A 4,402-nucleotide genomic window follows, 5' to 3' on the forward strand; every position below is an offset into this window, starting at 1 on the left:
ATAAAATAACACAATCTGGGTGGTTTAAACAACAGAAATTTATTTTCTTGTAGTTCCATAACTATTGGATAGAGTCCTCCAATTTAAGGTAGCGAGAACCATAGCCAAGTGTTACTCAAACTTTTTTGACTATGATCCTCCATAAGAAATATATTTTATGTTGTGACCTAATACCCGCCTCCCCACACCTGAAACAAAAGATTGATCAAAAATACTTATCTTGCCCTAGCTGGTTTGGTTCTGTGGATAGAGCATCGGCCTGCAGACTGAAGGATTCCCAGGTTTGATTCTGGTTAAGGGCACATGCCTGGGTTGCAGGCTTAACCCTCAGTAGGAGGCATGCAGGAGGCAGCCAATCAATGATTCTCTCTCATCATTGATGTATCTATCTCTCTCTTCCTTTCTGAAATCAATAAAAATATATTTAAAAAATACCTTAAAAATGTGAGTAACTATTTTTTATTCTCTACTATTCTAATAATATAAATATAATATAACACAAATACTATACATATATTTATGCTCCACTATTCTGTTCTATTTAGTTTCTTAAAATAAAATGGTTATGGTTCACTAAATTGATTTCATAACCCACTAAACTGTGTCCAGTCCAACTCCAAGAATTGAGATACAGGGAATTGAAGTGACTTATCCAATGACACAGAAAAGAATAAAAAAGGAGGGGCCCATCACACCCACTGCTTTCCCTCACAGTACAGCTCAGTTATTTCAGAAACGGGTTGATTTATACAGTCGTATGGACTTGGCGCATTCAGGTAGCTGTCATTCACTTTGCACTGAACTCATCTATAATAATAAAAGCAAAATATGCTAATTAGACCGGATAGCCGAATGACCTTCTGGATGTCATTCTGGACGAAGCCGCTGTGGCAGGGGCCAATGCAGAGGTGGTTAGGGGTGATGAGGCAGGCAGGCAGAGTGGTTAGGGGCAATCAGGCAGGCCAGCGGTTAGGAGCCATCGGTCCCGGATTGCGAACGGGTGCAGGCTGGGCTGAGGGACTCCTCCCCCAAACTCTGTGCATGAATTTCATGCACCAGGCCTCTAGTGTTTTTATAATTTGGTAAATAGTCTGTAACCTGCCCCCAGAGAGAGCCATTCGCAGGTCACAGTTTTAGTGAAACTAGTAGACACAAAGATTTTTTTCAGGTCTAAGTCAGGGAGGCATGCATATGGTGGAACTGTGGGGGGTTCTGGATTTAAAGTCACACAGACAAGGGTATAAGTCCTGGCTGCAACCCTCTCTAGTTTTGTAATCTGTGGGCAAGAAGCTTCTCTATTAATCAACTTTCTCAAATGTAACATGGTGTTAATAATAATAATGATGATGATGATGATAACAACTGCCACCTTATAGAGTTGTATGGATTTGGTGAGGTCATTCATGTGAAATATCCGTGTGTTAGTTGCATAACATTTTAAACATGGCTTATACTCAGTATATGTAGACATTTTGATTATGACAGCCATTAGGTAAGTCTAGTCCCAGGGAAAATGAGGCAACCCTGTGGATAGAAACCTGAAAATCCAGGAGAGACCAATGGAAACTACCTGCAATGAAATCTGAAAAGAGGCAACTCTACTTGGGTTCCATCGATTCCAGGTCCAGGGGAGCATACATAAGATTACAACAAACTTATGTTGATTTATAATAAAAATGATAATAGCAATCAATATCAAATGGTAGGTTTAAATATGAACTGGGATACAGGGACTCAGTGATAAACATTCAGTATCAGTGCTCAACCCAGAATGGACTGGATTTGGAGAGAGTTTTGGCTTTCTTAAACTGGCAGATTGTGACAGGTGGCTTGCTTCTGTTGCAGTCACCCCTCAGCTGGCTGGAAGGCTCAGTCCTGTTGCTAAGAGCTCAACCCCTTCCCTTCTTCTCACTTTATTACACTTCATCAGAAGCATAAAGTTCCAGAAGTGGCAACCTGTGGTGGGTCTCTGTCCCATTGCTTGTACATAGTAGGCACTCAAAGAAAAACTTAGAGTCAAATTGGTTGCTGATACCATTCTCTTGCTTCTTAGTGCACTGTGGTTTCTTCTTGCAAATCATCAAGTTCTTTTCTGCTATGACTCATACTAACAGAAAGACTGATAAACTATTTTGTCAGCAGTAACTGAAATGTGTTCTTTTCTTTTTTACTTAAAAGTGCAGTGAATTCACTAACACTGAAACCAGAGCCAAGTCTGAGTGATGACAGAAGGGAGTGAAGCATTTTCTTACAGGACTAGCCTGAAACTTGCTCCTTCCCTTTTTATTGACCAGACCAATGATTATAAATGTAGCAATAATTATAGGGTAGACCCGGTGTTCTGAAAAATGTATCCACATGCTTTGAAAACACTGTTCACAAGAATTACAATGACCACTAGTCATAAATGATCTACAACAGACATTCACATTTTTAATGAGGACCAAATATGAAATATCTGGAAAATTCACTAATTAGATAAAATTGCCCCCTCTTTCTCTACCATGGTACCCCTATGCATTGTGTGTGTGTGTGTGTGTGTTTGGGGGGGGGGTGTTACTTTGTTTACTTATCATGTGAACGACGAGAACTTTTATTACCTTCTGAGAATTTGAAACTATTGATACGGGAATGGGCAAGGGGAGAAATGACATAATCAGATTTTTATTTCTCTTGGGAAGCTGGGTGTGTCAGTTCACTGGAGTTTTTTTGTTTTGTTTTTTGTGGGTTTTCTTTTTGGAAGTTGACTTTTAATAATAAAATACAGCGGGGAGGGCAGAGGGAGTGCAGCCAGTGGTGTGGTGTGCTGCTGCACCAGGGTCTGCGCTGGCTACACAAACTGCTGCTGCTGCTGCTGCTGCTTCTTGGTGGCTGCCTGGCTGGCAAGGTCCTTGGCCTTCTCTGTAGCTGCCAGTGCCATCTCCTTTGCCTTCTCCTCGGCTTCCTTGGCTGTCTCAACAAGGGTTTTGGAAGGGGCCTCACCTTGCAGCTTAGCCAAGGTGCATTCAAAACCCTTCATGGACTTGGTCACATTGCTTTTGATCCGGGCGAGACCAAATTCCTGGACAGCTCTGGAGACCCAAGCTTCCCAGTGGATTTCGGTCCAGCCGCTGTTACAGTAAACACATCGTTCCTCCACCACCATCAACCGGGCGTGGTTGATGTTCCAAGTGAAGGTGGTCATGGCCTGGTTCTGTGGGTCCACAATAGAATCCTCCAGGATGTACACCAAGTGAGCAACATTGGCAGGAAATAGTCGCTCGGCCCAGGGGGCATCCTGTTGGTCTTGGTCAGGAGTCTCCGGGACAGGAGCTTCTGGTCAGGGGTCACCTCCCGCTGCACTATGTCGTTTGCTATAGGGATTCGGGTACTGCTGCCAGAAGGCAGCGAACACTTGGTCCCGGGAACTCCAGAGCACGCTGTGGCCCAGGAAATACTTCACCATTGTCCCGGCCGGGCGGGGTCGGCACTGGAGCTGCATCAGGGGTGCAGAGCCTGGGGGGCATGCCTGCCTGGCACCAGCTCAGTCACTGCCCCACTGCACCCCAACAGCAGCCGCCGCCATGAGGAGTTGTTGGCTGCCCCTGGAGTTTTGATATAAGAGAATTTTCCTCTTTGGAATTTTTATTCCAAATATGATAAGTTATTGCTTAGATCATTTCTCTGAAGTAGACTAAATCAGATATCCTTTATAATAAAGATGTAATATGCAAATGTTCATTATGCTGTGAAGCGTAAGGACCGACCACGTAATGACCAGATCACAGATCAGCAGGAGGGTGGGGTGGCTGAGAGCTACAGGAGGGGGCAGGGCAGCAAGCTATTGAGGGGAGAGCTGGGGGGAGCTACAGAAGTGCGGGACAGCAGGCAGAGAGCTCATGGAGGGCGGCATCGAGCTACTGGCGCATGGATTCGTGCACAGGGCTACTAGTCCTATCTAATAAAAGAGTAATATGCAAATCGACCGTACCTCCGCCACACCCACCAGCCACTCAGGAGCAAGTATGCAAATTAACCCAACCAAGATGGCTGCGGCCATGGAGAGAGCAGGAGGCTTAGGTTTCCCCGGCAATGGAGGAAGCCAAGCTTTCTGCCTGCCCTGGCCGGCCTTGCCTCTGCTTAAGGCTACAAAGTTTCAATTATAGAAGATAAATAAATCCCAACAAAAATGGTGGCAGCCACGGAGCTGGAGAGAGCAGGAGGCTTGAGTTTCCCCCGGTGATGGAGGAAGCCAAGTTTCCGCAGCCCTGGCCTGCCTTGGCCTCTGCTGAAGGCTACAAAGTTTCAATTATAGAAGATAAATAAATCCCAGATACCAGGGCCTCCGCTTGGGGCGCTGGGGGGTGTGGCCAGCCTGCAAACCACCACAGGCCCCTCGCCCAGGCCGCCCCACACCCCAAGG

At 45.4% G+C, this 4,402-nt stretch overlaps 1 pseudogene across 1 annotated transcript; it reads right to left on the bottom strand.

Annotated features, from left to right (window-relative positions):
* Positions 1–2,712: 2,712 nt before the first annotated feature.
* Positions 2,713–3,639, bottom strand: LOC307111061 (PRELI domain-containing protein 1, mitochondrial-like; annotated as a pseudogene). Its single transcript has one exon. The product of its transcript is annotated as a PRELI domain-containing protein 1, mitochondrial-like (transcript).
* Positions 3,640–4,402: the final 763 nt, after the last annotated feature.

The sequence above is a fragment of the Cnephaeus nilssonii genome (genome assembly GCF_951640355.1).
Source record: "Cnephaeus nilssonii genome assembly, chromosome: 14".
NCBI lineage: Eukaryota > Metazoa > Chordata > Mammalia > Chiroptera > Vespertilionidae > Cnephaeus > Cnephaeus nilssonii.